We start from the raw sequence: 13,599 nt of genomic DNA on the forward strand, positions 1-13,599 counted from the left end.
CATTAAGGGCTGGAGGCTCAGCAGGTAGTGACAAACGTACCGTAATGAAGCCGGCTACGTTTGATGGAAATGGTGCCTGGACTGATTATAAGGCACATTTTGAAGCTTGTGCTATGTTAAATGACTGGGATGATACCCAAAAGGGTCTTTATTTGTCAGTGTCATTGCGAGGACAGGCACAAGGTGTTTATGGCAATTTGGCCACGAAAACAACTAATTACCCGGATTAGGTTCAAGCCCTTGAGGAGAGGTTCGCTCCTCCGAACCAGACTGAACTATATAGAGTTCAGTTGAAGGACAGGCGACAGAGAGCTACAGAGTCGATTACTGAGTTAGGGCAAGATATTCGTCGCCTGACGAACCTTGCATATCCAAGCGCACTTGTAGATGTGCGCGAGACATTGGCAAAAGAGCAGTTTGTGGATGCTCTGGTAAATTCGGATATGCGATTGAAGATAAAACAGGCTAGGCCTGTGAATTTGAATGACGCAGTGCGTCATGCTGTAGAGCTTGAGGCTTTCTACAGGGCTGAAAGAAAGGGCCAGGGTGTTGTTAGCCTAGCCGCAATCGAAAGTTCACAAAATACTTTCGATGTAAAGGAACTTATGAAGAAAATGCAGGAAATGCAATGCACTATTGATAAGTTATCAAAAGGAAGGCAAACACCACCACAGCCTCAGACGAATAACGGCTATAGAGGAAACAACCAGTACCAAAACCGGGGTCCTAACAGGAACAATGAAAGAAGATGTTTTGAATGTTGGTCGAAGGACCATTTGAGAAGGAATTGTCCCCAATTGAAAGCTGCTCAACCCAATGCAAAGACGGGTGAGCGTAAGGTTTACAATTCAAGCAATAAATTGTCAGGCATGTTTGCAACAGCAAAACCTGAAGGCTGTACCATTGAATGTTTAGTTGATACAGGGGCAACACTCACCTTAATATCAAGTAAACTATGGAAAAGCATACAAGACACTCATAAGCTGATAGAATTTTCAGACCCCATAATTTCGGCTTCAGGAAACAATATGTCTATTTTGGGCTGTACTGACATTATTCTTGAGTTAGGAAATATTAAATGTCCAGTGAGGGCTCTAGTTGCTGAAATAGATTTAGATGTAATATTGGGCATATATTTTATGCAGTCACATGAAGTCACGATCGACGTAAATAGAAAGTGCTAAGTACTGAAAGGCATGCGATTTGAGCTAAATTGTACTGGGGAAAATAGGTTGTTTTAGGATAGTTTTGGCAGAAAAAATTGAAGTACTTCCTGGTACAGAGGTTATTACAACTGGAACTGTAATGGAGCCAGGCATACAGAGAATAGGGCTGGGATTAATTGAGCCAAGTGAGCGGTTTCAAGTACTTGGGAATGGATTTGTCGCCAGGTCGTTAATGTATGCACAAGAAATCGTACCTGTCAGACTAGCAAACATTTCAAAAGAGACACAGACTTCTTATCCCGGAACGAACGTGGCTACTATCAGTAAAGTGGACAGGGTAGAAGAAAAGTCGACAAAACTTAAATATGGTGTTACCTTACCTGAACATATGGAAGATATGTACGCTATGCATCTGAAGGTATGACCGATGGAAACAAGTTGAAGATTATGGACCTTTTGAAGAAATATTCACATATTTTCTGAAAGGATGATCATGATTAAGGCCGGACAGGTATAATAAAACATCGTATACCCACAGGAGACGCACGGCCTATCAAGCAACCTTTAAGGCGTGTCCCAATACACATAAGAGATGAGGTTGATCGACAAATAGACACTAGGCTGGAAAATAACGTCATACAACCCTCTACAAGCCCTTGGTCCAGTGGAATAGTTCTTGTGAAAAAGAAAGATGGGACAAAGCGGTTCTGCATTGATTATCGTCGTTTAAATGACGTAACCATTAAAGATGCATACCCATTACCAAGAGTGGATGAATCGCTGGACCAGCTTGCTGAAGCTAAATGGTTTTCATGTCTTGACCTAATTTCTGGGTACTGGCAGGTCGAGATGGCAAGTGAGGACAAAGAGAAAACCGCATTTAGCACGCGCAGAGGCCTATTCGAATACAATGTCATGCCTTTCGGCCTTTGTAATGCGCCAGCCACGTTTGAACGCCTGATTGAGTCGTTATTGACAGGGCTGCAATGGCAAATATGCCTCATCTATCTGGATGATATCATTGTGGTAGGACGGACTGTGGATGATATGATCGAAAATCTGGGCAAAATTTTTCAAAGATTTGAGGAAGCTGGACTGAAGCTAAAACCAAGGAAGTGTCAGCTCTTCAGAGAGGAAGTTGAGTTCTTGGGGCATGTCATATCAGAGCACGGCGTTCAAACAGATCCGAAGAAAATAGACAGTGTCAAGAATTGGCCAACACCGAAAAATCAAACAGAGGTTCGGTCTTTTCTTGTTTATGTAGCTACTACCGTCGTTTCATTGAGAACTTTTCTCAGATTGCAAAACCACTGTTTAGGCTAACGGAAAAGAATGTTAAATACTTTTGGAGGCCTGATTGTGAAAGCGCATTCACAGCACTAAAACGGATGTTAGTGTCGGCTCCGATCCTTGCCCATCCTAATTTTAAATTGCCGTCATTCTCGATACAGATGCAAGCGATTGTGCAATTGGTGGTGTGCTGTCTCAGAAAGTTAACGGAGTTGAACATGTAATTGCTTATGGAAGCAAATCTCTTTCAAATTCAGAAAGACAGTATTGTGTCACGAGAAAAGAACTGTTGGCTCTTGTTCATTTTGTGAAGTTCTACCGACACTACTTGTATGGACGTAAGTTCTTTATACGGACAGATCATGGGTCTCTCAGATGGCTTATGAATTTTAAAAATCCTGAAGGACAGGTAGCTCGCTGGTTGGAAATCTTGGCACCATTTCAGATGGACATCGAACATAGACCAGGCAGACAACATGGTAATGCTGATGGATTGAGTCGTATACCGTGTCGTCAGTGTGGTATTTTGGACCACAATAAAACCGTTGTACCGGTACAGATACTTTCAACTTTGGAAAGAAAGACGACCGCTGATGACTTGCATGCAGAGCAGTGCAAAGACAGTGATCTGACAGAAGTGCGAAACTGGGTCCAGGATGGAAAGAAACCTTGGTTTAAAAACATAGGTTCTGCTAGTTACCAGGTTAAGTCGCTATGGAACCAGTTTGAAATGCTTGAAATACACGACAAACTGTTAGTTCGTAAGTAGGATGACAAAAGTACTGGTTAGATTTTACACCAGGTGATTGTACCATTTAAATGTCGCAGAAATATTTTGTCTTTGGCACATGATGCAAAACCATCTGCACACCTAGGCATACGAAAAAACAATAGCCAAAGTAAGACAAAGTTTTTATTGGCCTGGGTTACGTAATGATGTAAAAAGTTATGTGGGTGGTTGTGAGACTTGTTTGAAAAGAAAAGGACCAAACAAAACAAAACAAGTTCCTATGCAAATTGTGAGATCCGGGTATCCGATGGAGAGGCTGGCTTTGGATATTTTGGGGCCTCTACCGGAAACAGAACAAGGGCATCGGTATATTTTGGTCATTGGGGATTATTTTACAAAATGGACAGAAAGTTTCGCCATGAGCAACATGGAAGCAGAAACCGTAGCAAAATTGCTAGTGGAGGAAGTAGTAGCACGATTTGGTGTTCCAAACAAAATTCATTCCGACCAAGGAACACAGTTCGAGGGAAAAGTATTTCATGAGATGTGCTCACTTCTTGGCATCGAAAAAACTCGAACTACACCATATCACCCGCAGTTTGACGGAATGATAGAACGGTTTAACAGGACTCTTGTCACTATGTTAAGCCATTATGTGAATGAGCATCATCGGGACTGGGATATGCAAATACCGTATGTAATGATGGCATATCGAAGTGCAGAGCATGAAACGACAAGCATGAGTCCAAACATGCTAATTCTGGGAAGAGAAGTGTCAACGCCACTTGATCTGGTTTATAAATTACCAACAAGTATGAAACCAATTCCGGATAGTGTTTGGGTTTGGGAATTGCAGGAACGTTTAGAAACTGCTCATAACACTGTACGCCAAGCAACTGGACAGGCTATGAAACGACAGAAACAAATCCGTGATAAAAGGAATTCTTATGAACATTTCGATATAGGGGATAAGGTTCTCGTGTATTTTCCCGTTAGGAAACCGGGTACAAGCTCAAAGTTTACATCTTTTTGGCGTGGCCCTTACGCGATTTTAGGTAAACTTTCGGATATTTTATACAAAGTAGATTGCGGTCGAAAGAAAGCCGAACAAGTTATACACTGTGATCGTATAAGAAAGTGTAAATCTCAGATTTTGCTAGGGGAGACAGCTGATAGGACAATAACTGATTATGATATTGATGTCGTTGAGAACGGTTTGGATGATGAGATTCTATATACGAAACGTAAGAGAAATGCATCTATATGGACAAAAGATTATGTTCTTTCTATTTTCAGGTGGATAATGGCAAATACTAAGGTCACTGAAAGAAAGAATAAAGACGAGGGTTTGACAGAAAGTGTTGACAGTCGCACTTGTGAGATTTGCTCAAAGGTGTTTAAGAGGAGGGCTTACATGCAAAAACACGTGCGCAAAGTACATTGCAAGAAGGACAGTGAAACTCAATCGGATACGGATTGGTCGCTAGAAAGTGATCCAGATGTTTTCGTTGAGGAAGAAAAGGAGCCCATGAGCACACAGGACAAATCAAATGACAGTTGTTGGAAACAGAAGGAAAGTGTGCCTGCAGCAGGAAGTAGTAAAGGCATTGAAAATGTGAAGCTGGTTACAAAGAAAGATAAAACGAAGATGCAGGAGATAGAGAAGGCAAACAGTATCTTCAAGGGCGGAATGTATCGAAAACCAACCTTCCCGGTGCCAGTATTTGCTGCCAAGAGGAAGTACAACGACGGACCTGCCAAAACTATGCCAAAGAAGTTCAGTTTTCAGCCGAGAACAACTGTGGCTAAAGTTCAGACAGATCTCATAATGGTAAATCGAGGATCACGAGATTCTGAGATGCAGACGGAAAATGACATGTCAGACAAGCCCATGGATCAGCTGAAAAAGTTTGTTTGTGAATATTGTGGGATCCAGTATAGCGACTCTGTCATGTATTACGTTCATGCTGGTTGCCATACTATGAATGCGCCTTTGAGATGTAACATTTGTGGGCAATATCAGAAGGACAGTCAGTCCTTCTATATTCATCTCACTTGGGGACACAAGTAGAAACTGATTCTAAAGTGCATTTGTTTTGTTTTTTTTAGATGATGTTCAGTTTACCGTCACTTAAAGTGTTTCAATGAGAGTTTTTAGTTGTGACAATGTTTGTATTTTTTTTTTATTATTATTATTATTGAAAAAAACAAACAAACTGTGAATTCGTGGCACTAACATTTACGAAACATTTTTTTAAGAGGAGAAATTGTTGAACTTTATTGACATTTTTAAAATTGCATATTGTATCATTTTGTTTGTGGTTACAAACTTGTTTTATTAAAAAGTTCATTGTTTGATCTTTTTTTTTTATTAATCATGCAGGTGCGCATGAACTCGGAGGCGTGGGAAATGTAGCTTAACCGCATAGTTGCACGATTAACGCCCTTTGTTATAAATTAGCCATTTGCGCTTACAAAGTTAAATGTCTGGCGGTGTATTTCAAAGGTTAGTTTTACATTTTAGACTTATTTATTCCATACAAATATTTTATTAGCGACAATAATAATTAAAGAAATCATGTTAAACATTATTAATTAACCGGGAGTTGTTTTCATACAGAGTATCAGTAAAAATAAAGCTGTCTCCCTTCATGTTTTCGCAAAGTGGAATATACCCGTCTTAATAATGAACTCGTCCGCCCGTTGAGTATATAAGCGCGTCGCTTAGCTAAATGATTCATTCTGTGTTTGACCGCCGTCGAGGTAACTTCAAACAGTAAACCGGAAATAGTCTTTTGAAGGCAAATAATTAGAGTCTTGACCTTCTGGCTGTTTATAATTGAACACAGGGCATTGCGATCTGTGGGATAAAAAGGCACCAGGAACTTGACATCTATAGGGTTATCTAGCGTTCCAGTTCAAGTAGCCAGATCCATAGAGCACTGCGATCTAGTCTGGTGAACGGAACTGGTGGCTAGAAACTCCACAGAGCATTGCGATCTGCGCGCTGACAAAGGTTAAGGTATTTTGCCAATAAACAAGCTCCCGTAAGAGAAAGCCATTCATCATTAAAGTGACTGAACTTTATATAAACCAATGCATAATCTTTGAACCCTGATTATTTGGTTGATTATGTTTTAACTCACCAATCATTTTTCAAATCATTTTTTTAATCATAAGGCAAAGTAGCCTGAGAAAAATTTATATAAGAGCGATCCATATAGGCTCTACGACACCGATTGAACATACAGCCGGCACGTTACAATATGTTGTCCACAGGTTATCACTAGGGTATTTTTTGGATACATTTTGATGAATCAATAATCATTTTGGCTTATTTTGACCAAACAAAAAAAGTTAACCAGTTGTATACAAAATTGCCTGCTGATGTTCAAGAGGTGGGGTTCAGTCCCTCTTTTAGTTAAGCGAAATTTAAAACTAAGTTTAAAACGAAACAAGCATACGTATGAACATAAATAATCGTAAATCCCAACTTTATTTTTATCTATCAACAAAATCAGATAATTTGGTAGCATTGGATGAATTGAATGAATTTTTAAGCTTCGTCCACTTCATGAATTTATATTTACGAAAAAAAGAGACGCAAAAAACAGGTTTAATCATTACCTTTCTACCTTAACAAATGTCGACGAAAAGATGTTGTTTTTAATGTTATGTAACATTCTGGTCTAGCAATAGAAAGGTCCTGAGTTTGAAATCTGCTGCCGATGAGAACTTTATCAGTTTCTATATTTTTTGTTTATATTTCAGTCACTAAATTTACTTTTAAAAGATCTAGATGAAACATTTGGAAAACGAAATTTGTCAAAAACTTACATAAATTGACATCGCTGTGTCAAACACATTGAATCTAACTAAATGATGTTCCATATTGCTTGCGACACATGCATCTTTCGTAGTATTTGTCTTTTGTTCCAATTCGACATTTACTGGGGTCGTCAACCACGTAAATCCGAGAAAGTTTAAAAATAGTATCAGTATAATTATCTGTACTCATAAACAAATATGAGTTAAACTGAAAAACCAATATATGTGCGTTTTTTAACTGGGAAAGATAGATGAGACAGCAATGTGATTGTTGCATTTAATATTTTAAACTTGTAAAGTGATGTTTTATCGGCCTCCTAGTAATGGCAAGTTTAGGTTTTTCTAGGTGTTTTTTAGGAAATCTTCCGATTGTTTGACCATCTGGGGTTTAGCGCCTCCAACCTTCGTATATAGAAATGAGACTGATTTGCATCTAATTGAACTTCGAGAACTGCTTAAACTTTATCGTCATCTTTAAAGCAAACTAATTATTACGATACAATATCGGTGTAGGGATTATACAATGAAAATAACGGGACAATCTCGGTATTCAACGTTTTCAGTGCATATACCCTGCTTAGGTGCACAAGGCATCTGCCATGAAGACATAGAACGAGGGAATTTACCAAAAAAGACCATTTATGCAACATTCAGAAATAATTGTCAAGTATACCTTCAGTGGCATGCAGACTATCAGAAGCAGCAAGTCGGAGCAGGAGAGGCTGATTATGAAGGCGAATGATGGCGCCCTGTGTTTCATCCAGAATAACAGCCCGTACACGATCAACACGTTACCTGGAAAGGTAGCACCCGTTCTTTTATAATATGCTTTCCGGTGAGTTAAAGAGATTTATAAATAAGATACAAATATTTTGTTTTAAACAAAGGTAAAATACGTAAAAATTATGGATAAAATCATCACGTTCGTTGGTAATGATTGCATCGTCACCAAGAAAGAATATGCTTTACGCTACATACTGGACGCATACAATTTTCAAAGTTTTGTACCATCGGTTATTTGTCTTATAAATGCGCCACTTTGTTTACACCCGAAAATGTTTCTCACTTAATGTTTGCATCAAACCAAGTCCGTTGACAGTTCCGCACCTACCTATCAAACCGAGACTGCGGTGTCCATGCTTTGGATAAATTTTAAACTTCTATATGATCTTTGTTCGGATATGAGCATGAAGAAACCGCAAATGATGAGACAGAATAGCCGTAGAACGTACATGGAGTATCAAAAATAGAAAATAAAGCAGTATAACGAAGTCGGTTGCCCGGCAGCTGGACCCATCCAACTGATTAAAAGTTAGGTATGTTGACGACCTTTTAAATTCTTTATATTGAATGTCACAGGTTTTTCAATAAGATTGCTATAAAAATTGAATTAGGTGTTATCATATTGCAAACATATGTGAAACATAGAAAATGAGATTGCTTAAGAATATAAATAGCGGAGAATTGTGTTACATGCAAAATGAGAACAGACACATCAGAGTGCTATTCAATATGCGTCGTAAGTCAGTATTAAGGTCATGCATGAATGGTTTCATTCACTGTATTAACATACACCGTACACTAATTTCTGTCAGCTGTCTGTACAGGTTGACAATGAAGTGTTGCACTTAGCATTTCAGTCAATGATCAGTATTATCTAAACCTAGATTTATTTATACCTTAGCACATTTTATGTATGATTTGTGCCCATGAAATATCACGCTTTATTATCCATATAGAAATAACATTTAGTCTCTTTGAATCAATCACAGGCATTTTAAAGGGCTGTTTATAGGAGAACGCAAACATACATACATTAAGTTTAAAAATATATTTGTGACGTTAAATACGTAATACTTATGTTTTTAAAATGTTGGTATAATTAAAAGCTATTTCAAAGACGCAAGTTGTCATGAGATTACATCTTAGAAATTAAAAACACCGATTTTTTTTCTCGATGAATCTAAGCAATACACCAAGTATATTGCACTAATATTTCGATAGCGCAATTGCATCTCAGCTATTACTTTATTACTGTCTAACTGATTTTTAATCCACAAAATAACTTTTTTTCTATGTTTTTCTAAAAACGATATTTTATTTGTTTTATTTTAATGAATTGCGGTGAGTGCAATAAATTTATCTTGTGTTAGATATGATGACCAGATAAATCTTAAAGCTTAAAGCATTTAGTTCCCCTACAGTTTAGTTTGGTGTATTATAAAGGGCGATTGAGTTTTGTCAAGATACAGTTACGTAATTGTCCAAACGATAAACTAAATTAATACAATCATCATAAATGAAACCTACAGGGACAAGAATAGCTAACTTATTTATTGGTTCACTAAAAAACAAATAAAAAAACAGACAAAACAAAAGGCTAGAGGAACAAACTGCGTATTAAAGGCCCAACCTCAACCTTTTTGGGGACATCTTAATTAGTTGCTGTATCAAATTAAAAGTCAGACCTTCTACCGTTAGACCTACTTCGAATGTCATCAATCTTTGTAACATAAAAGACCTCAACGATGAAATCAAATTGAAACGTCATCATACAAACATTTGCTTTTCGACTTAAAGTTGCATTGTCGTGAACTGTAAAAAATTAAACACTGCGCACTAAAGCATATAATAGAATCGAAATAGCGGTATAATCATTTAATTGTTCTTTAATCTCGAATGTGCACTTTTGCCGAAGATAGAATCATAAAATAAAAATTAAAAATATTATAAGTGTATCAGTCGTCTTGAACAGGGATTAGCCGGTTGATGGTAACGTGTAAAAGAGGTATTGACCTTTAGTTTGATACCAGTCACTGAGCTGTCCATTTTTTAAACCAACCAATTGTTTGGCTTAGTTCCTCTAGAACACAACAAGAAATCTACGAGCGAGAACACAAATGTAATACAAAAAACGCCTCAACAACCCTTACCAATACAGCCGACAACGAAGATAACCGCGAAGACAGTGACGACCGCTATAAACTCGGGCTTGTTCTTTTCGAACAGTTGGTCGTAGGAGCTCTGCTGAATCTCTTCCGCTACGTCCGTCGGCACGATATACTCAAAACACACACCCCGGCACTTGCACATAAGCGGTTTAATGTCATCATTACTGTAAAGTGGAAAAAAATTTAGACATACACAAATATTTTATGTCAGCATTTCCGCTGTTTTCCATATTTGCAATGTAGTGTGTTTTTTAAAATAAAACGCACACTTCTTCCACAATATACAAATATGTTCGATTTTTGTCTGCGCTTTAGCTGTAAAAAGCCGCCCTGTTCTTTGTCCATAATGTAGTTATTTATTTGTTGGTCATTCGGGATCAATAAGTTTTTCTCAATGATTGGTGAAAATAGAATCCGCTTAAGTTGGTCCTAAGGACATTGACAGTATCACACTTAGCATAGCTGTCAATGAACATTATAAGTCAAGATGACACTGAATATTTACGGATCAATGTGCATGCGCTTGTTTGTAATCAACCGATCGGCTATGTAAAGCTATCGGTCCAATCCAATTTGTTATTGAAAATAATTGAACAGAACAGATACACATTTTATTTAGAAATGTAAAACCGTACATTATCTAGAATAAATTCATGTTTTTATATGATTTGGTGAACATGTATATACGATGGTATAACATACAAAAATGTTGCATTACAATATAGTATACACAACTGTTCATGTACTAAGTTATCTGAAATGTGTAGTTTGAAATTATATTAATATGAGGTTAAACTACATATTTATTTCTCAAACAGGCTATAAGGTATTTCTTATTACCAGAGCTTCTTTGGCTTTAATGAAAGTTGAATTATTTTAGTCTCGTCTTATATCCTGCCCCAAAGGTTAACTGATAACGCGCGATATATTTCGAATCCTCTCCGTAATACGTTTAATATCGAATATATATATGGAATAATATGTCAACATTAAAATTTACCTTAAAACTCATCCAATATTATGAAATGGACATGTTAATCAAACACAAATTTGATAAAGAAGCAGCGCGGAATAATCATTATGATGTAGGGTACATGCAAACTTACCAGGCTTTTCTTAAGATTAAAGTATGTATCCCATACTTTAGCTTCAACGTACCAGCAAATGATCTCTGTCGACAGCGAACTTTTTTACGCCAACATAAAACACTATAGACCAAACAGACTTAAGATATTTCTTTGGATATCTTGATTCAAAGTTTATGGAAGAAGAGACTTCTGACACATTTTCTTGGAGCCTTGTAATTCGTTACGACATCGGACACATTATTTGTCGTCAAGTCATTCCTCGAGGCTTCTGACACATTTACTTGGAGGCTAGTCATTCCTCGAGACTTCTTACACATTTTCTTGGAGTCAAGTCATTCCTCGAGACGTCTGACGCAAATACTTGGAGTCTAGTATTTGTTACGACTTGTGCCATATTTACTAGGAATTTAGTCATTCCTCGAGACTTCGGACACATTTACTTGGAGTCAAGTCATTCCTCGAGACTTATGCCACATTGCCTTGGAGTATAGTCATTTGTTCCGTCTTGTGCCACATTTACTTGGAATTAAGTCATTCCTCGAGACTTATGACACGTTAACTTGGAGTCTAGTCATTTGTTACGGTTTGTGCCATATTTACTTTGAATTAAGTCATTCCTCGAGACTTATGACACATTAACTTGGAGTCTAGACATTTGTTACGACTTGTGCCACATTTACTTGGAATTAAGTCGTTCCTCGAGACTTCTGACACATTAACTTGGAGTCTAGTCGTTTGTTACGACTTGTGCCATATTAACTTGAAATTAAGTCATTCCTCGAGACGTCTGCCACATTTGCATGGAGCCTAGTCATTCGTCACCTCATATCATTATTGCAATTAATTAAAATTAAACATTTAAAGTATAAGCATACCTATACTTGTAGAAGAAGTTAGTGTCATACTCTTTTAGTACATCACACGAGAGAGTACCCTATGTGCCTGGCTGCTCTTGGACTATGGCACTGCTGGCGTTGATTGAATTATCCGTAGCGTTAGGGCTGGTTGCCGTTTCATATGATGAGTGAAATAGGCCGTCCATATCATTCTTGGTTGTCTGACTCGAGCTTGAGTTTGACACCATGGTCTCTGTAACTTTAGAATGAGTTAAGTGTGTGTTAAACAAGTATCAACTATCTGTTTGATATACTGCATAAGTTACATTCATATAAGGTGTTTGCATTTTTGTGGGCAAATGACAAAGTAGGATGTTCATTACTTTCTTTTCAATAACTTTACGTAGATCGAATTTGACAAATGCACCAACAAACACCAAATAAGTCAGAGTCCAATTTTGACGATTTTCCGAGGGGGCTACCTCGGCCTGCTGTTGAATAATGAATTGCCGATATTTAGGTGGGAATGGGCAATGCCAAATATTGGTATACTTTACATTATCACGCAAACGTGAGACGGTCTTTTTAAAGATGAAAAGCATCTACGACGGACTGTGGTTACTTGTATTCGTTTTATCCGGAAAATGCTGATGATTAAGTTATTGCTTTACTTCTCGCCACTGGGCAATCTTGAGGGCATTAGTCGAAAAGCCTTTGAGGTATTGACTTCAAACTCGATATTATACGGATATATGTATTTGACGACTAATGAAGCGCACTGGAATCATGACTCCAGCTGCAGTGTTTTTCGGGTTATGGCCCTTTTTCATACTCATTTTAGTCTGGAATAAAATTTCTAAGGTCTTTGAGGTATTGACTTCAATTTTCATATACAGATATATATCATTAAAGAGAACACAGTGCACAGGCCCCATAACTGTAGCTGCAGTATCTTTAAGTTATTTTTCCTTTTTTTAATGCTCATACTTAGTTTTAGTCCGGAACATAATTTTGAGGTATTGACTTCAAACATTGCCCAAACACCATGACTCTAGGTGCCGTAGTTTTTAGTTAAAGTCCATTGCTTTATTGAAATCCTTCGTCGTAAGCGGCATTAAATACTGTTCTTAAATCGATAGGGATATGGCTTTGCTTCTTTAAAACTAAAGATAAAATATTATGCCTTATTTCCCAGATGTTATTGGCCTTATTTTTGTATGTGGGACCATCTTGGTTGATTCCTTCTAACAGACATAGGGCATTGATGAGCAAACATAACTGCTCCCAGTGATACTTCTTATAACACGAATGTGGTGAAGGGTGGTATAAATCACATCCAGTGATAGCTCCAGTTACAACGTGCCTAACTTAAATATCCTTTGTCGATACTGACCACTTAAACTACATGTATTAGTTGCGAGAGAGATAGTATTACTATTTAGAAATATTGTTTTGAACAAGCGAGTGTAGATTATAGTAATAAAAAGGTTTAACATTTTAAAACCAAAACACAATATCGGGTAGCATGCCTTATATTTACCAAATAAAATTACTGGTTCTTGTATTAATCTAACCAATTTGAAATAAAAAAGGAATATTTTGTGCAAGTGAACGAACGTGTTAAAACTAAGATTTCATCTGACGAAAATTTGGCTCGTTATTCGCAAATAAACACACTAGCTTGAAATCGAAAAAAAAAATGCGATGTTG

Source organism: Mya arenaria, chromosome 13, assembly GCF_026914265.1.
Source record: "Mya arenaria isolate MELC-2E11 chromosome 13, ASM2691426v1".
Lineage (NCBI taxonomy): Eukaryota > Metazoa > Mollusca > Bivalvia > Myida > Myidae > Mya > Mya arenaria.